Raw genomic sequence first — 11,707 nt, forward strand, 5'->3', positions numbered from 1 at the left:
AGTTTATAGAGACATAATAACGGGAAGAGGACAAGACACGGTGTGGCCCAGGCCAACTCATCTGCTGCTGCTGGTCCACATCTTCATCTTGCCATGCCTCCACGATCAACATGCATGAACCACCAGTTCACGGCGCTTAGTTCCGCTCAGCTAGCACCGACATTTCTGCTTGGCGGTCTCTAATACTCTCTACATGGAAAGGGAAAGTAGTATTTTATTTTCTTCTTAGGCAGCAAGGAATTTCGCAATAAGCATTCTATCCATTGATATGCATCTCAACAGCGCGATTTCAAGCAAGGCTGAATGATCGTGTTTCGTTCATAATAAAAGTTGTCCTTTAGGCCAAGGGGTTCACGGCGCAATGGCAAAGGCCATCGGTTGGGGGGCTCCCACCCAGGATTCAAATCCTGGGTGCGGCACTTTATTCTGGATTTATTTCAGGATTTTCCGGCGCTATGCATTAAGTGGTAGGCGACGTGTCCGTCGACAACGAGGCGCCTGTGGTGACTTCGTGAACTTCAAGATTTGCCGGCTCAGTCCTTCGAAGGTGCTCATAGGGGTAGGGTTTGCGTACGTGTGTTCACAGGGGGTGAGTGTGCGTGCGTGTTGAGTGTCTGCGTTGTACTGTGTAATCTCAAAAAAAAAAGTTGTCCTTTAGAAAAATTAGAACAACTTATATATAATTTGAGATGAAAAGAATATTTTATTTTATTTTATTTTCATGAGGAGATCAAATACCTTAGTCTTAGTTTGACCACTACGTTACATAGCAAAGTACGGAGTACAAAGTATGCATGAATCAGCATTCTTTTCCTTTTTTATATATATTTAAAACCTTGCAACAAACTTTATTCATTGACGATCGATGGCAGGCGGCATCCAAAGTACAATTTGTTTTACTAGCATAGCTCCCCATGGATTGGATCCACACGGTGATCACACCACGCCATGCTGTGGAGAGCGCGAGAGACGGAGACAGCGTATATATGCAGATGCAGCCAGCAGATGATCTCGTGGGGTGTGGCCTTCTAGAAGAACGAGCTAGTAGTGTGACGCAAAGCATGCATGCCGTGTCTTCGATCGGCCAGGAGGGAGATGTGTCCAGCCAACGAGGTGTCATATCAAGATTGTGTTCCGCCGAAAGGCTAGGATCGGCCATGCATATATATTTGTTTTTACTGGATCACGCAAGCCTGTTTGGTGCACAGAGCGTGCCACGTTATATTGTTATAGTCTTTTTTGAAATTGTTTTAAGTTGTTTGTGTCGTACTTTTTTAGCATCCTGATCTAGCTCGCAAGTCATAGACTCATTTTCTTGCCAAACTTTATTATAGATGTAACTTTAAATTTACTCACTAAACTTTTTGTAGCGTACCGACGGTGTTTGGCATGACAAACTATGTCATTTGTGTAAAATTCCGGTGGATGATCGAAATGGGCTGAACATACGCCCTATCCATATGTGTGGAACTGTATTTCTATTTTGTTTGACTCAACCAGCCAACTGTAGGTTGCGCGGCTTTTTGTTCGATTAGAACTTGCGGATGAAATGTAGAACAATTTTTAGGAAAGAGTTTGTATATTATACGAAACCTACTCGCATATATATTGATTTTCTAAGAAAAAAAATATTCTCCTTGCATCTTAAGCGTACCAACTTGAGAAAGCATTTTCATGGCCCCTTAACGTATAGCTGAGATTGCTCTTAAGATATTCTGACTGGAAAGTTTCATTGTCGTTTTTCAAGAATATAGAATGCATTGAAACAGACTCTCTTAACATATAGTTTCGTTCTTTGGATTGATAGGCATTTAATATTATGACTCACGTGAAGTTAGAAACCAAGCAAAGGGAGTTTTATCCCCATAAAACTCACTTATTCTCTCTCTCTTCTTAAACCATTGTCATACAATAAAAATATTTATGTCGCAACCTATTAAATGCAGATAAAATTTCCACTGAGATTAACCTCATGTACCATCTTAAGGAATAAAAGAAGGTAGTTTTTTTACGTAAAAAACCGTGGGGGAGTTCCCCACGGTGTATAATATAAAAGAAGAAGGTAGTTGTTGCATGATGCTCAAAAAACCCCCCACATGTATCACATTTTTAGGGTATGTTTGGTTTCACTGTGAGCTTTGAAAAAGTTGTTGAACTCTCAAAAAGGTTGTTGTGAGCTATGTGTTGAGGAAAAATTGTAATGTGTTTGGCTAAAGCAAGTAATAAACCTATCCCCTCTCTTTATCTCTCTTCTTGAAACATATGTAACGCAACTCTTTATTTTTCACCGATTTCGAAAAGTAGAAAGTCAAAAGCAAGGTATAAGGTGCTTCCAAAACTATGCTACACGAAAGCAGCTGCATCTAAAAGGCAACTGTAGGTTTCACTTAATTGGTTGGCTTTCTCCTTTTTATAGCAAAACACTTTTCAGATACTCGGTCAACCAAAAATTTATAGCTTTACACCGTCTAACCATATGCTTACAAATTCATGTTGTATAGCCTTTATGTAGGGGTACTTATAATGGGAGGAGGAGCTAGTGGGCTCTAGCACCTCGACATACGTACTACAAAGACCCTTCAAAGGCACCCTACAATATTTGTCCGTGTATTAAAGGGTATTCGGGAGCTTCGTCCATGTTTTTTAATCAAATAAGTTCAGTTGCACCCAACTCTGCTCTAGAAAAAAGGTAGAGATGAGAGCAGCTAAAGGAGTGCTCTATAAACTCTAGGTTTTGTATGGAGCTGCTCTATAGTGGAGTTTATGGAGCAGAGTTTATGCAACAATCCTAAATACCCATGAAAATGAAGAGAAAAAAGAGGAAGAAAGAAGGAGAAAGAGGATAGGAGAGAGAAAAAAGACTGGGCATGCATAGGTGGATGAGTCCTAAGTTCCCTATGTGGCAAGACTGTGGCCTTGTTTAGTTCCCAAAATTTTTTGGTTTTAGGTAGCATTTTCGTTTTTATTTGACAATTATTGTCCAATCATGGACTAACTAGCCCTAAAAGATTCATCTCGCGATTTACAGACAAACTGTGTAACTAGTTTTTATTTTCGACTATATTTAATGCTCCATGCATGTGCCACAAGATTCGATATGATGGAGAATCTTTAAAAAGTTTTTGGAATGAACTAAACAAGGTCACAGCTTTTAGGATTCACTTAGCTAGGACAGCACTTTAGCTATATGGTTGATTTCCGAGAGATCACATATTTAGACGCTAATGACATCTATCGGGCTAGATAAGCGTATATGTATGCCTTCATATACTGCAGTTTCTGAAAAATATATACCTGATTGCATGCATGCTCACCTTTCTTTTCTAACCTAACCCATGGATCCACCACTGTACCGGTCTAATATAAAAAGTTCAATGAAGAAAGATCGCACACGTGCTAGTGCTAGAAACCGGATGGAGGATCATACAGCTAGCGGTATGATGAGAGATAACAAAGCACGTGCTAGTAGTAGGGACCAGACAGGCATAGGTAATGGCACGAGGTCCACGCAGACGCAGGCAGATGCGATTTCGGCTTAACTGTTTTATAGTTTCTCTAATAATAAATTAGCTTAGTAGTATTTTTCTTTCATACTAAATCAGCGAATAGATCATAAGTTATTACGAGAGCAGATCTGGCTCATGCCGATACTGTAGAAGGGCAAATCTTATCTTCTGTCCACGTTACTTGTACAAATCTGGCTCATGCAAATGAGTGCAGTGCAATATGTCTTGTTCATCTCCTCACACCAACTTGTTGCTGAAAAAATTCATGTTTGTAGTAAAAAAAAAAGAAAAAAGGGCACCCCTACACCATGTGGCCGCCGGTGGGGTCGGCATGGATTTGATCCCATCAGCAAATGACACTTGTATTTGGATGCAGAGACTAAAGTTTAAGAGGTGTTTGGATGGTATGTTGTGAGTCGAATTTATTAAACATAATTAATATATCATTAGCATATGTTTACTATAGTACTACATTGGGCTTTGTTTAATTGGAGTACGAAAATTTTTTAGGTGTCATATCGAATGTTTTGTAGGATGTTGGAAGGAGTATCTGGATAATAATAAAAAAAACTAATTACATACTCGCTTAGAAATTGCGAGACGAATTTATTAAGCCTAATTAATCCATCATTAGCACATGTAGATTAATGTAGCACTTAAGGCTAATCATAGACTAACTATGCTTAAAAGATTCATATCGTGATTTCCAACCAAATTGTATAATTAGTTTATTTTACTCCATGCGTGTGTCTAAAGATTCGATGTGATGGGTGAGAACTTTTTGGGATGGGAACTAAATAAGGCCTTAGTCGTAGACTAATTAGACTTAATAAATTCGTCTCGTAAATTAGTCTAAGGGACTATTTAGTTCCAAAAAATTGTAAAATTTTTCAAGATTCCTCATTACATAGAATCTTGCGGCACATACATGGAGCATTAAATGTAGATAAAAAATAACTAATTGCACAGTTTGTCTATAATTTGCGGAACGAATCTTTTGAGCCTATTAAGTCCATAATTGGACAATAATTGTCAAATACAAACAAAAGTGCTACAGTAGCTATTTTACAAAATTTCTACAACTAAATGGAGCGTAAACCTGTACATTTAGAGCCTGTTTAGATGCCTTCAAAATTCCAAAAGTTTACAAGATCCTCTATCACATTAAAATTTTGGATGCATACATGAATCATCGAATATAGATTAAAAAATTATTAATTGTACAATTTGCGTGTAAATCGCGAGACGAATCTTTTGAGCCTTGTTAGTCTATGATTAGATACTTATTGTTAAATAGAAACGAAAGTGATATAGTATCCAAATCCAAAAAGTTTTTGCATCTAAACACACCCTTAGTTTCAATGGTCCATATTTAGGCCTTGTTTAGTAGGCAAATTTTTTTGTTTTGGAGACTGTAGCACTTTCATTTGTATTTGGTAATTATTATCCAATCATGGATTGACCAAGCTCAAAAAATTCATCTCTCAAATTACAGACAAACTGTGCAATTAATTATTTTTTTTATCTATATTTAATGCTTAATGCATGCGTTTAAAAATTCGATTTGACGAAAAATCAAATTTTTTGATAACTATCACTAGTACATAGAGGTACTATACAGGCGGATCGTCACCTCTTTCCACAGGCGGATTGGCGAACCGCCTGTGTTGGGTGCCTCGCATGTAGAAATTTATTTCTACAGGCGTTTCAGTTATGCCACTCGTATGTAGAAATCTTTTTATAGAAAATACAAAATCGAATTTTAAAAATAGAAAAAAAATTAATTATAGTGAAGGTCCACTAGCTAAAAATTTTAATTATAGGAAAGTCACAAGTCACGCATTTTTTCGCGTAAAATCGCATGTTTCACGGTCGGTGGGATTCAAACTTGAGACTCCACCCTTGCGTGTAGCCTCCACTACTACTCCACCTATCACTCAGTTGTGTCTATATTAGAGTTTAGTTCCCCATATATTATCCTAAACCGAGCATATATTGATTATTTGAGGCCCTAAACGGATTCCAATGGAAAAGTTGTCAACTACAAAGTTTCACAATTTTTCAAGATCTACAACTTTTGTATGGGTAGTTTCTCCATCCGAAGTCATTTATAAATTTGAATTTTAAATTTGAGAAATTCAATGGTAGTTTTCGACGACAAGAAGATTTCGAATGAAAAACTTATCAACTACAAAATTTCATAACTTTTTGAGACTACAACTTTCATTTTGACGGTTTTTCAAACGAGGTCATTTGAAAAGCTCAAAAAAATTAATTTTAAATTATTTCTATAGGTGGTTTTTTTTTAAGAAACCGCCTGTAGAAATATGATTTTCACTAGCGGTTTCTTAGGAGAACCGTCTGTAGAAATACATGATTTTTACAGACGGTTTTGTTAAAAAAACTGTCTATAAAAATTGATTTTCACAGACGGTTTTTTAGTCGGGCAAGCCGATATCATAGGCGTTGTTTAACCACCTATAAAAATTATATTTCACTACCAGCCTAGTGCTTTTTTGTACCAGTGTATACGTCGAGTGGACATCCGAGTTTAAAGCTAGTGGTGGCAAATCTGACGGTGCCAATAATGAAATGACATTCATTATTCCCAGCAGCATTCTCTCCGGGATCCGTTATTGGGAGTTGGGACGTACATCTAGTAGCTGCTGCATTGAAGAATAACGCCTCTAAAAATTTTTATCCATCTCATCAAGGCCTTGTTTAGTTCACCCCGAAATCCAAAAATTTTTCAAGATTCCTTTTCACATCGAATCTTGCGGCACATGCATAAAGCATTAAATATAGACGAAAATAAAAAACTAATCACACAGAACGAAAGTGCTACAGTTCCGAAAACTTTTCAGTTTTCAGAACTAAACAAGGCCCAAATCTTTGAACACATATATGGAATATTAAATATAGATAAAAAATAAACTAATTACACAGTATGGATGAAAATCGTGAGACGAATCTTTTAAGCCTACTTAATCCATAATTAGCCTTAAGTGCTACAGTAACTCATATGTGCTAATGATAGATTAATTATGTTTAATAGATTTGTCTTGCAGTTTCCAGACGAGCTATATAATTTATTTTTTTATTAGTTTCTAAAAACTTTTCCCCGTATCCTTCCTACACATCCGATGACACAAATTTTCAATCCCAACGGGAGAGAAGTGACGATGCACAGTACCGTACCGTTTCAGAAAAATGTGTTGGCGTAGAGCCTGCCATGTCGACCGGCCTGCCCCTACGGTCAGTACATGGGGCCATCAGTTCGCAAGAGTTGTTACACGTTGTGCGGCCATTACCACGCAGCACGTCGTGATCACATCACTTATTGTATATAATTCTAATGCGTACCACCATTAGATAGATGGAAATGGAAATTGATGTTACGTTTTCCTCCCAATAAAGGCCCCTAGACTTCCTAAAATTTTTTTGTAAAATACTAATATAGTACTTTTGTTTGTATTTGACAATTATTGTCCAATCATGAATTAACTAGACTCAAAAAATTCGTCTCGCAAATTAGGCCATGTTTGAAGCGAAAAATTTCGCGACACTGTAGCACTTTCGTTTGTTTGTGGTAATCATTGTCCAACTATGGACTAACTAGGCTAAAAAGATTGTCTCGTAAATTTCGACCAATCTGTGCAATTAGTTTTTATTTTCGTCTATATTTAATACTCCATACATACGTTTAAAGATTCGATGTGACGGAGAATCTTGAAAAATTTTAGGTTTTAGGTGGAAGTAAACAAGGCCGTACATGCGAAATATATAGTTAGTTATTTTTTTATCTATATGTAATATTTCATACATGTGTCATAAGATTCGATGTGATATAAAATCTTAAACATTTTGCAAAAATCTTCAGGAAGTAAACGCCAAAATCACACTAGTTCAGCAGTCCATTTTCACATGGAACATGGACAGAAATAAGCGTCGCTAAAACCGCAAAGGTGTTGTTAATTACTTCTTGCATTCGGAGTCTATTCGTTTGCCTGAAAAATTATAGTTGAAAGTACCGTTTGTTGATTTGTTATGAGAGAAAAACACTGTTGAATAACTGGTAGATTCGATAGAAAAGCTTAAGTGAATAGGCTTTTTAGCTACTCTTGGGTGACCAGTAAGACTAAATTATTTTAACTTCTTTTTAATTAGTGTATTTGGAAGTTAGCTACTAAAGTAACTAAAATTTAGATGACTAAAATTTAGCAAGGGAAACCAAATAAGTTCATAGTGTAGGTAAGACGCTCAAAGAGACCTCTATAATAATATCAACATGCATGTTACATGTGCTGGGAGGTGGAGGGCTCAAGTTAAATTTGAGCCTGTTTGACAAGGTGAATCGAAAAGTTATGACATGCGAGCCACATGAGAAAGCGTGCGGAAAGGAGGACGGGCGGTTTCTTCGTAATAAAGTTTGTTTTAGCAGGAGTTGGTAGGTAGGTAAGGTAGCTAGTTTTGATGCCTTGTTCTCTTCATCTAAAAATTAAAAACTTTTCAAAATTTTCGTCACATCGAATCTTATAGCACATGTACGGAGCATTAAATATAGACAAAATTAATTGTACAGTTTATATGTAAATCGCGAGATAAATCTTTCGAGCCTAACTAATCTATTATTGGACAATAATTACCAAATAAAAATGAACGTGTTACAGTACCCCAAATCAAAAAAAATAGGAACTAAACAAGGCCATTGCATCAGGTTACGGTCGGATTCAGATGATATTATAGTTATAGTGATATATTGTGATTATTAGTGAAGGTATTCTGTACGTGTTGCGGAGGATGACCAGGTCCACACGTACAACTGCGCGCTTGGCGGGTGGTAAGGCTTGGACCGGCCGACTGGCTGACTGGCTGACTTCCAAGTAGCGTTTTTTTATATTTTTCCAAGACAAAATGCTACTAATAATAAGTACTGCAGTAGTAAGGACTTTATTTAGTATCCTCCAAACTTTTCAAGATTTTTCTTCACATCGAATGCGGCACATGCATGAAGCATTAAATAAACAAAAACTAATTACACAGTCTGTCTGTAAATCACGAGATGAATCTTTTAAGCCTAGTTAATCCATAGTTAAACAATAATTACCAATTACAAACGAAAGTGCTACGGTATCAAAAAATTTTTACTAAACAAGGCCTAAAACGCATGGTTAGCCGTGTTAATCAGCGAAGCCTGTTCGCTTGTCTTATAAGTTGTATGCCCGTACTTTTTTGCCAGCTAACGGCGTTTTTCTCTTATAATAAATCAGCGAACAGTATTTTCAGCCATGACAGCGAATAATATTTTCAGCCATGACTTTTTAGACCAGCAAACAGATTGTAGTGCGACTTGTTGTGAGAGGTTGGTTGGTAAAATAGTAGTCTTCTTGATTGGGTTCAATAAACCTTATAATTGCCAATGCAACAATTAATAATCCACTATAATAATAGTATGTTATTATTACACGCCGCACGCCGGAACCTTAGGGCACTTACAATGCAAACTCTATCATGGAGTCTAAAGTCATTTATTATCTCGAACAATGTGAACTTGGAGTCTAAATAAGACTTGGAGTCTTATTTTTTCTACCTCTTTCTTCAATAAATATGGTGCCACATCAGCAAAATACCATAAATAATATGTAATTAATTGTCTTGGACTTCATGATAGAGTCTTGCATTGGAGTGCCCTTATTATTAGAATTAGTTTTCTTGAGCTTCTTTTATGTTAATTGTACTTGTCGAGTTATATACACTCTCTTTATGTTAGTAGAAAAAGTCGTTTTGGATAAGATTGGTACTCCCTCCATACCCATAAAGAAAATCGTTTAGGATAACGACACGGTCTCCAAAGTCTAACTTTGACTCCTTGTTTTTATAAAAATATTTATCAAAAAGTGGTATATGTATACTTTTATGAAAGTATTTTTCAAGACAAAGTCTATTAATATGGTTTTTCACATTTCTAAATTTAACTACTTAATAGTTATTTATGATTTATATTTCCAATGTTTGACCTAAATCTTATCCAAAACAACATTTTTTATGGGTATGGAGAAAGTAATTATTAAATTGGTTGTCAATATCGCATGTTGACACTCAAATTGGGCCTAAGTCAATTTAGTTTGAGTGTCACACCGCACAAACTGATCGGCGCCTCTCATAAATCCAGCCAATGCAATCAAATTATGCGCGATAGATCTGCACGCAACTGCTGCACCGGCCCCAACATTTATCTTCTTAATTAGCTGGCTAAGATTGCCCATCAGCTCACTTAGGATACTAGGACGCAGTGATCTTTTATTTTTTGACAAGGAACAAGCCGAATTATATTAAACGCAACATGAAGCTGCAAAGATTTGTACATTGTACAGGTCTACTGAAAGTAGAGCCTGAAGAGTTGAACATAGCAGGCCACAAGCCAGTCGGCTGCAAGAGTGATCAAGCTCTACGAAAGTGGAAACAAGCGCTTGTTTGGCTAGGGTATCCGCTGTAGAGTTTGATGTTCTGGTGATCTTGAAAAGAGTAGCCTGAAGATTCCCTACAACATTATCATATGCTTGGGTATACGGTTTCATTCTCCAGTGGGGAGGGTGGTCCTTGTTGGCGCTGTGAAGAAACTGAACCAGTTGCTGAGAATCAGAGAGAAAAAAGCATGAAGAAATTTGAAGGGCTTGGACTAGCTTGGCGCCAAGAGCTAGAGCAGCCGCCTCTCCCATAAGAACTGAGTGACAGTTGTGCATCCTGGCCTTGATGTAGATAGATTGGGCTGGGTGTACCTGAAAATTAAGAATGAAAATACCTATGCCAGCAATGGCGGAGGCTGTGGAGTGATCGTCTGGCACTCTGGAGACATCTACGTAGCATCGTGATCCTTGAAGTGCTATTGGGTTGGTGCAAAAATATGGTCTGTTTGGTTCTGCCTGGATTGGAGCCTGGATAGGAGCCTGCATAAGAGAAGAAGTCATACCTGGGACTGCTGGAAGGAAGCGGTTGTTTGGGACGGATGTAGTTGAGTATGCTCCATATAACTGGCAACGACAGTGTGAAATTGCACATGGGTCCACTTTTTCCTGTTGAAATGGTAGTCATTTCTAGATTTTCAGATATACCACATAGTAGTGAGTGCTTTACATAAAAGGAATTCGTTTGTGTGATCTGGAAGAATAGTTTGGAGGATATGCTGCACTCCGTCATCTTCTGGAGGAAGGGCGGCTGTATTGAGTGCAGGACTTGATGTGAGCCAAACCTGTGTAGGAAGAGTACAATGAAAAAACATGTGAGAGTCAGTTTCTATCATATTGCATGTATCGCAGGTATTATTGCCATTGGTGGATTATCTTGTTGCTCGATCCGCCGTGGCAAGCGCCCTTCTGATGAGTCTCCAAGCGAAAGTTTTGAGGAGCAGGGAAATGCATTTATACTGCCAGATTTTGTGGAGTAATTTGCTACAACCAGGAGTAATAGAGCGAGAAATTTTCGGAACACTGTAGCACTTTCGTTTGTATGTGGTAATTATTGCCCAACCATAGATTAACTAGGCTTATAAGATTCGTCTCGCAAATTACAAGCAAATTGTACAATTAGTTATTATTTATATTTATATTTAATACTACATACATATGCCGCAAGATTCGATATAATAGAGAATCTTGAAAAAGTTTTTGGATTTGGTAAAGAACTACAAGGCCTAAAACAGGGCTGCCATCTGCATAGTGTGCGAACAGCTAACTGCTTAGCGCAGACTAGGGAGTTCACCCTAAAAACTAAAAACTTTTCAAGATTCTCCGTCACATCGAATCTTAGGGCACATGCATAGAGCATTAGATATAGACGAAAATAAAAACTAATTACACAGTTTGTCTGTAAATCACGAGATAAATTTTTTAAGTCTAGTTAGTCCATAATTGAATAATATTTGTCAAATAAAAACGAAAATACTACAGTATCGAAATCCAAAATCTTTTCGAAACTAAACAAAGTCGAGGTCAACTCTGCCGCCTGCCCTGCCATATATTGTGCCATGTGCCATCTGGATCGTCTTCCAATCGAGTCCAGTCGGAAGGCCTTGGCCTCCAAGTTACTATTTCCATTTTGTTTGTTGCCCAAGAAACCAGCGGCCGGCCGGTTCCCGGTTCTTGCCTGCCAGTCCGAACTAGAATGACATTACTAATCTCATTTCTCCAGTTCTCTCTCCAAAC

Source organism: Sorghum bicolor, chromosome 7, assembly GCF_000003195.3.
Source record: "Sorghum bicolor cultivar BTx623 chromosome 7, Sorghum_bicolor_NCBIv3, whole genome shotgun sequence".
Classification (NCBI taxonomy): Eukaryota; Viridiplantae; Streptophyta; class Magnoliopsida; order Poales; family Poaceae; genus Sorghum; species Sorghum bicolor.